Here is a 16,881-nt window from a genome sequence, read left to right as displayed (position 1 = left end):
GGTGTGTATGTTAACAACACCCCGAAATCAGTCTGCAAAACGTGGTGTGGTCTAGCGTGGATCCAAAAAAGGGTCCTGCACCTTTTTGGTGCGGGTGCAGTGTTGTTTGAGCCATACATAATGTATAGCTCCAATCGCACCGCACACAAATCACATGGGATTTACACAGGAATGTGGAGCGGTTCCTGTGTGAATCACATGCGATATACCGCACCACAGTAGTGTGAACCTAGCCTAAGGGTATACCTGACTGGGTACAAATTGACTAGGTAATGTAGGTAGGTCCCCATATTACATAGTTTTGGTAAATCTATAATTGATTGTACAAAGATTGTATCATGAGTGATTGGAACCCTTAGGCCCTGTGTACACTTGAACTTGAGCATTTGGGCGGAATTGCCGCAATTCTCAAAACACTTTGCACAAATATTGTGTTAGTGCTTAGTTGCATTATGTTTGTAAATGCCTACACCTAGTCTTAGGGATTTTCTTAGTTGCTGTTGTCAGTATTGTTTTCTTTTTTTTTTTTTTGTGATAATACATAATGGAGTCAGACTGTTTTACATGAGATACTGTATTTTATTCCTAAGGCCCCATTTACACTTGAGTGTTTGCGATCTCAGGTAAAACTGCTGCGATTCTGCCTGTGATCCCAACATGCTCTACAAAATGACAAATCGCAGCACATCAAGAGAAGCTTGTCACTCAAAGGAGCAGGAGCTTCTTTTGGGTGACAAAGCGGTTTGCTATGATTGCAGCATGGGTTATTGTGACAGTACCACTCCATGTTTTGGTGCCCTTTAAAATGAATGGAACCTGAACAGGTGTGGTGCAATGTATCATTTGTGCAAAGTGTTTTGAGAATTGCGGCAATTCCCCCCAAATGCTCAAGTTCAAGTGTACACAGGGCCTAAGGGTTCCAATACTTATTTTCCACCATAATTTGCAAATAAATTCTTTCCAAATCAGCCAATGTGATTGTCTGGATTTTTTTTCTCATTTTGTCTCTCATAGTTGAGGTCTATCTATGATGCCAATTACAGGCCTCTCTCATTGTTTTTAAGTGGGAGAACTTGCACAATTGGTGGCTGACTAAATACTTTTTTGCCCCACTGTGTGTGTATGTATATGTATATATATATATATTAAAATGTTCTGTAAACCATAAGGACAAGATGCATGTTTATGCTGCTATTACTGTAATATGCGTACATTATAGGCAAATAACACACTTTTGATATTTATATTAGATTTTCTTTTATTATATAAGGAGAGACTATTTTATTACATTTATTTATCTTTTCCATTTTTTTATATATTTTGTGATGGTTTGATTCCTCCCATTTATGGGGAGGTACTTCTGGTTCTCATGATGTGGGCAAGATAGAATGTATTTATTTGACTTAAGGATCACTTGTTGTTTGGCTCAGAAGAAGGATATCCCTTCGAAACAAGTCAGCCTGCAGGGACCCCGTAGTTTTCCCTCCTGTGCTTTGGAGACGGTCTAGTCTTGAAACAACTTTGCCAATGAGGTGTGGCTTGATGAGCACTTTTAACTTCTATGCTTGTAAGTAGTTTTTTTAACCACCTCCCGCTCGCCATATAGTCCAGTGACGGGCGAAAGGTGGTTCTCTCGTTCTGGGAGGACATCATATGACGTCCTCCCATTCTCACCGCGCATGCGCGGCTCAGAGAACGTGCAGCACGGCGATGCACTGTGTCCCTCGGACACAGCGGATCACCGATCTACGGAAAGAGCCGAAGATGTCGGCTTGGTCATGTGACCAGCTGTGTCCAATCACAGCTGATCACATGTAAACAGGGAAATGCCGGTTATCGGCATTTCTCTCCTCACGAGCTGTCACGCTGACAGCTCGAGAGGAGAGGAGAGCTGGTAATCGGCATTTCATGGAGGGGACATGTACACTGATCATCAGGGCACTGATAATCAGTGTGGCCCCAGAAGTGCCACTTGACAGTGTCCATCAGTGCCAGCTGCCAGTGCTGAACAGTGCCACATCAATGCCACATATCAGTGCCTACCAGTGCACATCAATGCCACATATCAGTGCCCATCTGAGCTGCCTTTCAGTGTCACCCATCAGTGCCACCTATCAATGCCAATCAGTGCCACCTATCAGTGCTGCCAATCAGTGCCACCTATCAGTGCCAGTCAGTGCCGCCTATCAGTGTGCATCAGTGCCTCCTATCAGTGCCCGTCAGTGCCACCTAACAGTGCCAGTCAGTGCCGCCTATCAGTGCCATATATCAGTGCTGCCTTTCAGTGCCCATCACTGCAGCCTCATTAGCGCACATCAGTGAAGGAGAAAAATCACTTATTTACAAAATTATACAACAAAAACTAAGAAAAAAACATTTTTTCAAAATTTTCAGCGGTTTTTGGTTTAAGAAAAAATAAAAAACCCAGAGGTGATTAAATACCACCAAAATAAAGCTCTATCTGTCAAAAAACAAATGATAAAAATTTCATATGGGTACAGTGTTGCATGACCGCGCAATTGTCATTCAAAGTGTGACAGCGCTGAGAGCTAGAAATTGGCCTGGGCAGGAAGGGGGTATAAGTGCCCTGTAGGCAAGCGGTTAATCAAATTTATAGTAAAAAAGTTTTGGGATAATGCACTAGGCTGGGACATCTCTTGTCTGATATCTGTAAACCTAAAGTGTTATTAAACCCATGACCCTGCATTCACCATATATGTCTCCCACAGTATACACTAGCAGTTTATATTTACTAAAATAACTGCATTTCCATGTAAATACCTTTTCTCATCAACAGGTTAGAGCAGTCTTGTGACTTCTATCAGTGTCCAGCTGAGCACTGGTTAAAACTTGGAGGAGGCGTTTTCATTCTCCCCTGATTGTCCTGTGAAGCTGCAGGACCCCTGACCTTCTATTTGGACAATGCTGATTGGTCCTTTGCTGATCACATGCATTCTCCCAAAAAAAGAACTATCTAGTAATACATACCAAACTGAGCATGTGCAGCTTGCCCCCAAGGCTCTGTTCTATCAGCAAATGGATTGGGGACAGTAGAAGAGGAGGAGGATCAGAGAAAACAGGATCAAACATCCTTTTTACACAATGCAGAGGATTAACCCCTTAGGTTCCAGTGTGAGTATAACAAGCATGCTTTGCTGCTTATGCAGATTGATTTTACTGTTGTGGGTTCGGCAACACCAACTGCTTTGTAACCTAAACTGCAAAATATCAGGAAATAGGGTTTTAACTGCTGTGATTCAACTGTCACAAAGATTCACGACACAGGTGCTGGTTGTTGCATGATATGGCTTTAGGCTGAAAGATGCATAAGGCTAAACAGTCCACTCATCAAGCATTCATCAATTAAAATAATAATAAAAATCTCAAAATAAAGTCTTGCTCTTAAAATCTAAAACTAGTCCAAACTAATTTTGTTACAGTCCAAATATCTTCTACCATCCAGTGTTAGAAAAATGCATTCTGATGAGGATATAAACAGCCATTTTGCTGAGATTACAGCAAACCGCTTGTTCCATTTCAGTGCTGCAAAGCGGAAGTGGACTCAGTAAACAAACATCACTGGCAGGACCTCTCCACACGTCAATGGAGCCCTAGAACCCATAAACATGTCCGACTTGGTGGAATCATCAGTGCTTCCTGCGACCCATCTTTTCCCAGTAAGGTCCGACCAGGCTGGATCTATATGAAAACTAAACATACAAAACATGGAACTTAGATCAACAGACATTGGCACAACTGTTAAACAGAATTCTGCAATTTTTAGAAAATGACAATAGTTGTGTTGATGTACATTTTCAGTTTTCGAATGTATAAAGATATATAGGTATGTCAGTGGAGAAAGGCAGTAACAAAGAAAAAAGGCCAAAAAATTGGGATTTTAACCATTTGCCGCCCGCCCTATGGCCTAATGGCGGCCGGAAAATGTCATCAGCGTTCCGGGTGGACACCATATGGCATCCTCCCGCACATGCGCAGATTGCGCTCCTGCAGAGCTGCACAGCGGCGCGGACAGGGCTGATGACAGATCTGAGTATCGGCCCCCATTGCAGGTACCATGTGACCTGCTGTGACCAATCACAGCAGGTCACATGACAGTTGTATACAATGGATGGCTTCATTCATGCCATCCATTGTATACTAGTGTCTAGCTGTGAATGGTCACAGCTAATCACATGCACATGTCATGTGATTAGCTGTGGCCAAATCACAGCTAAACACAAAAAAAAAAAAAAAACAACCCTGAATGAATCGATGTCATTCAGGTAAATGCTTGCTTATAGCAAAGTAATTCTTTGCTATAAGCAAATTGTGTAAAAAAAATAAAAAAAATAAAAATATACTGATCACTTCCCCAAAGTAGTACAATGTTACTATGGTAACATTGTACTACTTTGGTCATAGTGAAATATGAAAAAAAAAATCTTAAAAAAAGAAAATTTTTTATAAAAAATAAAAAAATAAAAAATATATATATATATTTCATACTTTCACCAGTCTGTGTCCCTGATCACCGCCATGCCAGTTATATGACGACGCTGTACTGCACTGGTGACAGTATGTAAAAAAAAAATAGTGACACTAATTTTTTTATTTTCCGAAAAATTATGACAAAAAAAAAAAACTTCAAAAAACTCGCCATGCCTGTTATGAAGTACGTCAGACTGTCTACTTTGCAAAAAGTGGTCATTTGGGGGATATCTGTACTATTCTGACATTCTTGGACCTCAAGAAATTAGATTGGCTGTCAGTACTTCAGGACTGATCAATATTCAGATCTATACCATAGTTTGTGAACTCTATAACTTTCCTACAAACTAAAAAATACATCCTAATTTGGGTTATTTTCACCAAAGACATGTAGCAGAATACATCTTTGCCTAAATTTATGAAGAACAATTATTTATTTGCAAATTTTTATAACAGAAACAAAGAAAAACATGTTTTTTTTCAAAATTTTTGGTCTTTTTTTTGTTAATTTAGCAAAAAATTAAAACCCCAGCGGTGATTAAATACCACCAAAAGAAAGCTCTAGTTGTGTGAAGAAAATGATAAAATTTTAGTTTGGGTACAATGTTGTATGACCACGCAATTGTCATTCAAAGTGTGAGAGCGCTGAAACCTGCAAACTGGCCTGGGCAGGAAGGTGTAAAATTGCCCGGTATTGAATTGGTTAAGGATAAAAAGAAACACCTTTAACCACTTCAGCCCCAGTGATGTGCCCATAATTCGCCAGGTTGAATTGGTTATACTAGGATTATGTCCGCAGCTACAGGTATCTTTCCCTTATTTTTTTTCTTTCAGCTGACAATGAGCTTTAATGTAAAAGTGATCCTAGCAGCTAATTAGCCACTGGATTGCTTTTACAGGCAGCAGAAGGGGATCTCCCCTCCCACCACCTTTCCAGGCTCTCCTGTCCCACTGGGGAGCCCAGGACTGCACCCTGACCATAGAGATTACCAAGGACTAGAACATCCTCAAACATCTCTATGGTCTCAGCAACAAGCATTTTGTCACTTCCGGCTTCAGGCTAATGTAATGGGGCCATTACCAGCCTGTGAAAGCATCATATCAAACCAAACTGGCAGAGGAGAGATCTGGGGTCTAATAGACCCTAGATCTTTCCATAAATTGGACCTGCCACTGTTCGAGTGTATAATTTTTATCATTTTTTTTTCTTAGGCAAATAGAGCTTTCTTTTGGTGGTATTTAATCACTAGATTTTTTAATTTTGCTATATAAATGAAAAAATAACAAATATTTTGAAAAAAAAACACACTTTTTTGCTTAGTTTTTGTTATAAAATTTAGCAAATTATCTTTCTTTGTATTATGCTACATTTTTGGAGGAAACATAACCTAAAAAAGTGTATGTTATTTAGTCCGTGTAAAAGTTTTAGAGTCTACAAACTATGGGAAAAAATCGCAACTTCAAAAAAAACTCACCATGCCTCTTAATAAATACTTATTAAAAAATTTGTACTGTCATTTAAGGGCCTAAAGAAATGATAGGCTGTCAGTACATCAGGACTGATCAATAATAAAATGTATATACCATAGTTTGTAGACTCTATAACTTTCACAAAAAGTAAATAATATGCACTGATTTGGGTTATTTTTACCAAAAAAAAAATGTAGCAAACTTTTGATGTAAATTTATGAAGAAAGATTATTTGAAATTTTTTTTAACAGAAAGAAAAAAAAGTGTTTTTTCTGTTTTGAAATTTTTGGTATTTTTTCGTTTACATAACAAAAAAACATTTTTTTTAAAAACAGTGGTGATTAAATGTCACCCGAAGAAACTTCTGTTTCAAAAATATGATAAATTTCATTTGGGTACAGTGTTACGTGACTAATCAGCATTCAAAGTGTGATCGTGTTGAAAGCTGAAAATTGGCCTGGGCAAGAAGGGGGTGGAAGTGTCCAGTTTTGAAGTGGTTAAAATATGTCTAAGGCAACAATTACTCCAAACCAACTTGTCGGTCCCAGTGTAGCTTGGGGAACAGCTTTACTTTGTCAACAAGATGTATTGAAATCCAACACCTGTAAAAATGATTATTTGTTCATGTACTCAAACGTCAAAATGTAATAATTTGCTTACATACCCTGTAAAGACCAATCCAGTCCCAGGTGCTACTGGGAAAATCCTTGCTTGCAGAATAGCTTATGAGAGAGTCGTGGTCAGCATTCCATTCTCCCTCCGCTCTCAGAGTCACTGGAGGTTCAAGGATAAGAGGCCTCATCAGCAAAAGTCAAGTGTAAAGATAAACAATACAGGTTTTCTTTTCAGCTAAAGCTGGATACACACAGTCCAAATATCAGCTGATTGAGCAAGAACCAGCCAACATTTGGACTGTGTGTATTATACTGTGTGTATAGCCGTATTTTATCAAAGGAACAAGCTGCAAAACCAGCATCCAATCAGCGCTCGCAGCCTTTAAATCATTTTTATTTTTGTTCAGCCCTTTAAATTAAACGTAAAAAGAGCCTAAAGTGTACACCAGTCTTAAGTTGTCTCCTAAAGAGGTGCAAAGTATGGAGGAGTAGACTGCAGACATATTCACCACAATAATAAAGGACATACAGTTTTTAAAAAGGTAAAACCAATGGATAGCAAAATCAATCTGTAGCTAGTTTTAGTAGCTGATTTTAAGTGAACAATGCAATATAAATGCATTTGCTTTCTTCTAGCTTTCACAGGTTCCTCCAAATACTCAGTTCTTCCTGTAAAAAAAAAATCCTCATTTTCATTTGAAATCTCCCTTTGGTTGTGGAGTAAAATCATAGACCCACTTTTCACCAATAATGGAATACTTAGCTAAGAAACAAATATGGGAGCTTTTACTGCTAAAGCATTTGTATTTTTGTCAATCCAGTCCTGGGATTTACACAGCTCTGCCAGATATCAAAAAGCCAGGTTGGTGACCTCACTTCTCATTCTTTCTGGACAATGAAAGACCAGCAGAAGTTTATCAATCTGCTCACTTCTCCTGTTTCTTGTTAGAACTAGTTCATTACAGCATATTGGACTGTGTTCCTCCCCAAGTCTGAGGGCAGGTTTAGGTATGTTTTCAAGTTGCATTTAATAGTGCAGTTAATGACTTACGTTATAAATAAAACCCTGCATTTATGTGTAAAAACATTAATTTTGACATAAAATATAAGGAAAGACAGGAGAAAATTGGTAACGCTTATTTAAAGTCACATTGAAGAGTGATAGAGGGAGGAGATTGTGGACAATGTCTGACTTTTCATTTGTAGCTACCGGTTAACATTCAATACATTTGGGCAATATAGAAAAAATGGTTCCTGTTAATTACCTGCAAAGTGAAAGTTCCTCTTACTGGTTTGTGGTCACTGATACCGTAGCTCATGTGGCTTGTATATTTTTCAAAATGAACTTTTAAGATATGCTCAAATTCAGAGCCAGCAGATTCTTCTTGTTCACTTTTTGAAACCTCCTTTAACCCTTCCACTGCCAGGTCCGTACAACATACAGACCTACAGCACTGCTTCCAGCTGACCAGGTCAACATATGCTGTACAGACTTGCATTCCTCCTTCCGCTTTAAGCTCATGGTCACTGAAGTGACCATGAGCTTATATCCGTACTGTTCAGCAGACTCTGTTAGCCGATATTTAGAGCTATTAGTTTGTTCAGCAAGCTGCTGATCAGAGCCATTAACCTAAAATGTAACCCCCCCACCCCCTGCTCCTTCTCTGACTCTCACCTGCTGCTTTCTATTCTCCACTTCTCTGTCTCACTCAGTAAACTGTGTTTACTATGTCTCAGTTTGTCTATACAGACTCCTATTCATTCATCTACATTGCAGCTCAGGCTGCAGAGAAAGGGACTGTCTTCAGTCCCTTTCTCGGTCTCAAAAAAGAGACTGTTTAGCACCCCTGATGTCTCTCCAACAAAAGGAAAAAAATATAAAAAATGTAACTGCAAAAAAAAAATTATTTTAAAAGAAAAACACGGCACGCAGTTGCAGGGTGTTTAACCGCTAGCCTACAGGGCACTTATACCCCCTTCCTGCCCAGGTCAATTTCCAGCTTGCAGCGCTGTCGCACTTTGAATGACAATTACGCGGTCAAACAACACTGTACCCATATGAAATTTTTATCATTTTTTTGTGACAGATAGAGCTTTATTTTGGTGGTATTTAATCACCTCTGGGTTTTTATTTTTTCTTAAACCAAAATTTAGAAAAAAAAATGTTTCTTAGTTTTTGTTATAAAATTTTGTAAATAAGTGATTTTTCTTCTTCACTGATGTGCGTAATGAGGCTGCACGGATAGGCTGCACTGATGGACACTGATAGGTGGCACTGGTAGGTGGCACTGATGGGCATTGACAGGCATCACTGATGGGCACTGAAAGGCAGCACTGAGAGGCAGCACTGATAGGTGGCACTGGTTGGCACTGTTAGGCAGCACTGACTGGCACTGATAGGTGGCACTGAAAGGCAGCTCAGATGGGCACTGATATGTGGCATTCATGTGCACTGATAGGCACTGATATGTGGCACTGATGGACACTGACAGGTGGCACTGCTGGGGCTACACTGATCATCAATCATCAGGCTTGCAAACAGTACTGTTTATGAAATGAAAGAAATGGGATGTGCCACATAAATGAATCAGGAGTTATCATTCATATCTGTAATAAATCCTGCTGAGATAACTTCCCATTCTAAAGCCGACCATAGATGGATCGAATCTCAGCCAGCTTAGCAGGTATCAGCTGAGATTTGATCCACCCATGGGCAGGCTGATTGGATTCATCAATCAATTTTGGTACAAACTGCATGTCAAATTTTTAGCAAAGATGCTAGCAGTAATCATTAAGTTCTGCCCCCACCTCTTCCCCGGCAGAACACAATAGCTCTGTGGGAGGCATTCCTCCATCAACACTGACCGTGTTGTAGGAAAATTGAGCAATTTTGGAAGGAAAGAAAATGGATTCATCTATGGCTTGCCTTACTCAAATGCTGTAATCTTTATCCCTGATTCAGCCACAGCCTGGATAAAAAAGAATGCAAGATACAGGGACTGCTCCCTTTTGAACTCATAAATAGGAATTGTTCCCCAAGTGACCACAGAGATCTATATGTGTGATGATTGGCATTTCTGATGTCTGGAAGTGCTTTTTTATTGCTTGATGCAAAAAAACATGCATGTGTTATTTGTGTGGTGTTCCCAGCACTGTCTGAGCAGCAGCAGCAGCCTAAACAATGCAAACAGCATTCTGGTTAGTGTGATTTGAAGACATGCCCTATGATCATGGAGGTATAGCCGGATCAACTTCTGGGGTATGCTACTTTTGTGGGCAGTCAGGAACATGCTTCTACAAACAAGCTACTACACTTGTTCACTGTAATTGATGCTTGAATTATGTAACTTATAAATACAGGGTCATGCACTCAAGTCAGGTGATTGGCTGAACCATTCTAGCAGCTTTATTTTCTCTTTCTTTGTAACCAATTGAGAGTTTCCTTAGCTTTGTGTTTGGGATCATTGTCTTTCTGAAATGTCCACCCTAATTTCATCTTCATCATCCTGGTAGATGGCAACAGATTTTTATCAAGAATGTTTTGATAAAACATTTTTCCATTCATCCTTCTTTCAGCGATATGAAGTTTGCCAGTATCGTATGCTGAAAAACAGCCCACACCATGATGTACCCATCTCCAAACTTCACTGTTGACATGGTGTTTTTGGAGTGATGTGCAGTGCCAACCGACCTCCAAACAAGAATTCAATTTTGATCTCATCTGACCAGACTATATCCTTCCAGTATTTTACAGGCTTGTCTAAATATTGTACAGCAAAACTTAAAACTAGCTTCTACATGCTTTTTCTCTAGCAATGGAGTCTTACGTGGTGAGCGTACATACAGGGCACGGCGGTTAAGTGCATTTCTTATTGTTTTCTTTGAAACAGTTGTACCTGCTAATTCCAAGTCTTTCTGAAGCTCTCCACAATCGGTCCTTGGACATCTCTTCTGATATACCTTTTCATTCATTTGTCAAGAGATCTTGTGAGGACCACCTGGTCGTGGCCGGTTTATTGTAAAATTATGTTCTTTTCACTTCCGTATTATGGCCCCAACAGTGCTCATGGGAACATTCAGCAGTTCAGAAATCTTTCTGTAGCCAATGCCATCAGTATGTTTTGCAACAGTAAGGTTGCAAAGATCTTGAGAGAGCTCTTTGCTTTTACCCAATATGAGATGTTTCTTGTGTGATCCCTTGGTAATGAGACACATATTTATAGGCCATCAGTTGAGACTGAACCTACCTTTTACATCCACGTGGAGAATGCGCACAGATTTTGGTCTACAGCAACGCATAAATATATATATATATATATATATATATATATATATATATATATATATAAAAATAAAGGACTGTCACTACATATATTGTGATCACTATATATCACGCATATAATTGTTAGATGTTTATTATTGTCTAGCTGCTATTGGGATTATGTAATAATCACAATTGATTTGGTATTATTATCTGCTAAAAGATGCAGAGAGTTGATTGCCATTATTCCCTGATGGCAATGGCCTCTTTCAGCAGGATAATGCACCCTGCACACTGAAAAAATGGTTCATGAATGGTTTGAGGAACAAAAAACAAGTTTGAGGTGTTTACTTGGCCTCCAAATCTCAATCATCTGAGAATTTGTGGGATGTGCTGGAAAACAAGTCCAATCCATAGAGATCCCACCTTACAGCCCCTAAAACATCTGCTATTGACTGCTTGGTGCCAGATAGCACAGTATACCTTCAGAGGTCTAGTGGAGTCCATGTCTACAGCAAATGGGGAACCTACTCAATATTAGGTGGATGGTCATAAAGCCAAGGCTGATCAGAGTATATTAAAGAACAACTCCACCCAATACAGAATACTTGGCTTTGGACAGAGTGGGTGCAGGTCCTAACCTCCTGTTTGATCTTGCTTGCTATCCAGGAGTCTGGTGAGATAGTCCCTCCTCAATGCAACATGGAAATGATATATGGTGAGCACTGTTGAGCAATTACACATTTTTTATGTATGTTTCATAGCAATGTATTCAGCAAGTAGAGGAAGCTAATAATAAAGAGCTTACCATTTCATCCTTGCTTACTACATGTCAGTTATGCTGGACCCAGGAAAGATTTTTTTCCAGTCTCCCCTACATCTGATTCATTCTCTTCCATTGACCTGTATTCATCAATGCTCATGAGAAAAGCAGATGTGTCACCTGCTCTAAGAAATCCACTTAGAGCATGAGATCACCTTAATTTGAGCTGCTCTCAGAGAAAGTAAAATAGTGTAATAATGCAGCAGGTATTTTTTCATGCCAAGGCTTTCTTAATGAAACATAGTAAGTGCTTAGAATGTATATCTAGTTTCACCTTAAAAGTCCATGACATATTCTGATAATTTAATACATAACAGAATTTCCCTTTTAATTGTAAGAGTTATTGAGCAGGGTCCTCTGTTACCTCTTGTACCAAGTTGTATTGTAACTGTTTACCTCCATTTTGTAAAGCGCTGCGCAAACTGTTGGCGCTATATAAATCCTGTATAATAATAATAAAAAAAATTTGCTGCCAGCCATAAATAAGTACTGGGCTGAAAACATAAACCTTTAAAAAACTGTCATTTAATAAAAAGACAGTAAATATTGGCTCAAATAAGCAATGTCCTACAGCTCAGCTACCTTAAAAAAAAACCCCCAAAAAAACAAAAGAAAAAAAAATGCAACAAAGTAAATGGAAATGAGACTCAAGAATAGTGGAAAAATAGTGTTTATGCTGAATAAGGCCATCTACATTTAGAACCATGAATAAGTCTTGGCTCTATGGAGACACTACACTTCCCTAAGGACATATCCAATCATTTTATGTATTTCAAATGACAACAAAAATTTAAAAATAACTTTATTCCTGGGGCAAACTGATTACTACAGAACATTCAGCAGCCAGCCAATTGAAACTAGCTACTAGCAGATATTTAATAGATAAATATGCTTTCAATGACGAAAAAGTTTCCAAACGTGAATGAAAAAACATTTTTAGGGTGAGTGGTTTGCAGCATTCTGGATAATGTTCTTTTCTGATTTAAAAGGCAACTTTAACAATATTATGCATGCAAAGGACATAAACAAAAATTCCCTCTTCACTGCGCTTAGTGAAAAATATAAGTATTGAATAAAAAACAAACAAAACACACACACTCTGATAATACCCACACAAAAAAACTTATTTACAGGATAACTGTACTCTCTCATTCATACATTACAGGACTTGTATTCTTAGACCATAGGTATATGCTGCTACCTTCAGGTGATTGAATACAGACAGAAAACTTGCTAGGGCCATCTCCAGAGCATACCATCTAGCTCTGTTCACTCGTAGAGACTCCAGTTCACTAGTGTCTAGTGATGGACCTGTTCTACTCTGGAGAAGTTCTGAAACTTCTATCAGGATCTAACAGCTTATGCCCTGGGCTATCTAGCAGTTTTTTTTAGATCAGTTATCCTTGGTGTGTATCGGCCACTGTGCAGAATTGGCCTGTAATGTTTTGTGCTTCAGGCACTGGATCTTGTATTAGGTACTCACCTTGGCACGGTTTGCTATGTGTGTAGTTAGCCTTACGGTGCTATTCAGGTCCAGGGCTGTGGTCTATTTTTATGGCTCCCAATCGCTGAAAACCTATTTGGGGCTATTCCCACTGTGAGGGGTAAAGCCTGAACATCTAATATGCTCAGTATTGTGGATAAGGTAAGACAGGGTTTCCCTGTGTATATACATTGGTTCCTTGCATTTCACTGACGCAATTTGCAGTGTGCAGCTCATTTTATTATTCTACAGGTAGACCATTTGGGTTATACCATTTGCTGTTTTATGCTGTTATACTGGTGTCAGTGAAGACACCCTTTTTGTGAGTGTAAATCTTTATTAAATTGTTGGATACTTTTATAAAAAAAACTGGCTGCACCATGATTTTCTCTTTCATTCCCAAACATGACCTCGGTGGAGAGATATAAAAAGAGAGAGTGATATAATGCTCCTGGAACCGTTATATTGAGTGGTGGATACCTACCTTATGGATGATTGTGTACCAATTGATCATCACACCTGAGAAGTTGATTCATTGCATCTGCTCCCAGAGCAAAAAGCGTTTTTTGCTGATCTAGAGATTGATCAGCACGGAGCTCTGGTGAGTTACCCAACTTTACTTTGGTGGTGGATTTTGGCACAATTTCTTTGAGAGCACCTGAATTTGAAAAGGATTTGTTTGGACATTTGAAGAAATTCAGAATTGGACAATTTTTATATTCACAAATTTAATTATTTAAATTACTTATGCACTAAAAAATAGTTTTGCACATAATTTTGATATTTTTTGATATTGAGAATAGATATATATATATCTTTTGCACTAATGTTTCTACACTAAATTAGGAATAGTTTGTGGTTTTAGCGCATTCCTTTATTTAAGTTATAGCACTAAGAAATTTATTTGGTTTCTTTGAGGTGGAATTGCTGCTTTAAAGTATTAAGGGTGTGGCACTTTTATTACACTTGTGATATTATTTGGGTGTTATTCATTTTATTGTGGTACCGCTGCCAGTTTGTCACTAAAATTTCTTAGTGCAAGCAGTTTAAATTTGTTTTTTCTCCTCGTATCCAGACTTAGTCTCAGGAGGATGAGGGAACTGTCACACCTCCTGGATGATGCCTTCCTGCCTGCCTTTTCCATTGCAACCACACACACCACAAGGTGCACTCCTGGTGCCATCTTCAAACTGGTGGCAGACCACAGGTGAAAGGAAGCTGGGACAAAAAGGCTGAATTGCTTATAGCAGACAGGAAACTCTAACCACCGCTCAGGTTGACAGCCGTTCTCTTGTCCCGAAGTAATGTCCTATTATGACTTTTAGGAGTGGGGAGACATTTGTTGGCATTTGTGCCAGTCTGGGTCCAATCTGTCATTTCAAAAGGTGTACTAAATAGAGTTTCTACCCCTGCCCCCTCCTTGCTTCTCACTTTCCAATCAACCCGCTTCAGACCAAAAGAGAGCACATTTAATGAGTGCCTTGCACCAAATTTAGGCAAAAGAAGTGGTTGTACTAGAATAGTTACAAGGTTTCTACTGGAACTTACCCACAGCCCCAAAAACCAAACGGGGGCATCTGCCCAATACTAGACTTAAAATGTATAATAAACTGAAAAATTGCAGTGCTAATGAAAAATGTATCCAAAGAGTCCAAATTAAAGTCTTTATAAGTCTTCAAAGAAATAAGACAAGATGAAGGAGAATGGTCTTGATCTTACACACCATCACCATACACCCGGAATAAAATGGTCCCTTACTGGACACTTTGACCGTATACAGCGGTCAGTATGCGCAGTGTAATGACGAATAGATGTGGCAAATAATTCCCAGTGGATACCGTATTCCAGATGAGGATAATGATTCCGCAAGAAAATGGTCGCCGTCCCACCAGAACGTGGTGACGTCACACGCCAAAGCTCTACCCAACGTGTTTCGTCATCAGGAAGATGTCGTCAGGGGCGTGTATAAACATTTGCACCACATTTTCGAGTGGAATTAATGAGATCTGTCATTGCTTCTCTAAAGCAAGTGGAATTTCTGGCATCAGTAGACATATGAGATGCCTACCTACACATCCCTATCTTCCCCTCACATAACAACTGTATGCGTTTTGCTATAGGAGACCAACACATCCAATTTTTAGCACTACCATTTGGACTCTCCTCTGTGCCCCAAGTGTTCACAAAAGTGCTTGCCACATTTTTGGCTCTTTTACAAACCCATGTTAACGGAACAACCACCTACTGAAAGTCTCCTCAGACATAACCCTGCCTCTTAAAAGAAATGAAGGTAAAGTTTTTCTTTTTTATTTTGGATCGCTTAAGAACGGGTGGGCAAACCCATTTTTTTTCTGTGATATCTGTGTCCAATTGCAGACGTTTCCATTCCAGAGCCACAACAGGAAGTGAGAGAAAACCCTTCCAAAGTATGGGAAATGCATGCTAGTCACCAGGGTCACCAAAACTTGCATTGGAAGATTTCCCTTTTATTCCTGTTCTGATGACAGGGACAGAAAAAGCCTGATAGCTATTCTAATCCCTTCATGCTTTCTAAAGCTAGAACATGTTTTGCCTTAAAGTGGAAGCTCAGGCTAAATCTACACTTACCTATTCTGAAGCGATCCGGTCATATGATCTCTCCAGCTGTGGCTTCAGTGTAGAGGAGAGATCGCCAACAGCTGCAAATGCCTGGGAGATGACGTCACCCATAGACTTACTATGGGGCATCCATTGGCACAGATACTTTTAAGCCACTACTAACAGCCGATTATGGGACCGGACCAGAGTAGCTTCAGAATAGGTAAGTATACAGATCTCTTCTTTAAAGACTTAAATAGAACCTACTGCACTGTGAATCAGCTTGGCACAGGCGACCTCCTTTGTTAGAAATGTAACTGAGCAGCTGTTCATAATGGGCTCCAGAAGCTCGTAGAGATCACTGTAGTAGTGGTGTCTACTACAGTGATTTCCAGCTTGTGGAGGGATCCCACAGATAAAGTATATGCATTGTTACTTTGTCCAATCTGAAATAATAACCATACCTGGATTTGTTCTTTCAGTTATACCTGGTAAAATGTTATCAGCATGGTGGGAATGGCATACCACCTAGCTCATATACCTAACGTAACAGGCTCAGTGTGCACATTTTTTTCAATTTGTCAGTTCCCACTCTTGCAGGAATATTTCCCTTTACTTCTTGTGTTGGGGACAGCATTGTCCCCAGAACAGGAAGTGAGGCAAAATCTTCAATAAGGATACACAGTGCAGGGAAGCCCCCTCAGCTATTTTATTGCTGATTTGTGTCACAAATTTTCCCCAACCAAATCTCTCTCTCTCTATATATATATATATATAACGTATCCCCACCCCGACCCTTCCTTCAACCCCTAATCTGTCCTATCCTATATCCCTTTGCTTTCTTTTCACCCATGAACTATAACATGTTTGAAGACTGACTGTACTGCACTTTGTATTCAATGCTGGAGTGCTTGTTTATCTTGTTCAACTGTACTGCATTTAAACCTTGGCAATAAAAATATTGAGCAGAAAATGTACTGAACATCTAAACTTACTCATGCTCTAAAATTCCACCAATGCTTTCCCCATCAAACTTCTGGGCCTCCAGCATCCTCTCAAAATCATCCAGCCTTTTGTTGGTATTCTCCATATGTCCAGGCAAATGGCAGTTCATGAAACACAGCCTTTGTTACCCTATATACGGCAAAAAAAAAATGTATTGAAA

At 39.3% G+C, this 16,881-nt stretch overlaps 1 long non-coding RNA gene across 1 annotated transcript in view; it reads right to left on the bottom strand.

The window, feature by feature from the left end:
- Positions 1-394: 394 nt before the first annotated feature.
- Positions 395-16,881, bottom strand: part of LOC149471126 (uncharacterized) — a 46,892-nt gene continuing 30,405 nt past the window's right edge. The window contains exons 4-6 of the long non-coding RNA XR_016307457.1: positions 16,712-16,850; positions 6,623-6,732; positions 395-3,710 (exon numbers count right to left, since the gene is read on the bottom strand). This is a non-coding gene — a long non-coding RNA (uncharacterized LOC149471126). The remainder of the gene's footprint in view (positions 3,711-6,622; positions 6,733-16,711; positions 16,851-16,881) is intronic.

Source organism: Staurois parvus, unplaced genomic scaffold (genome assembly GCF_062004578.1).
Source record: "Staurois parvus isolate SC_StPar_1 unplaced genomic scaffold, SC_StPar_1.0 ptg000029l, whole genome shotgun sequence".
Classification (NCBI taxonomy): Eukaryota; Metazoa; Chordata; class Amphibia; order Anura; family Ranidae; genus Staurois; species Staurois parvus.
The sequence above is the reverse complement of the archived record's forward strand: the minus strand, read 5'-3'. Positions and strand labels throughout refer to the sequence as shown.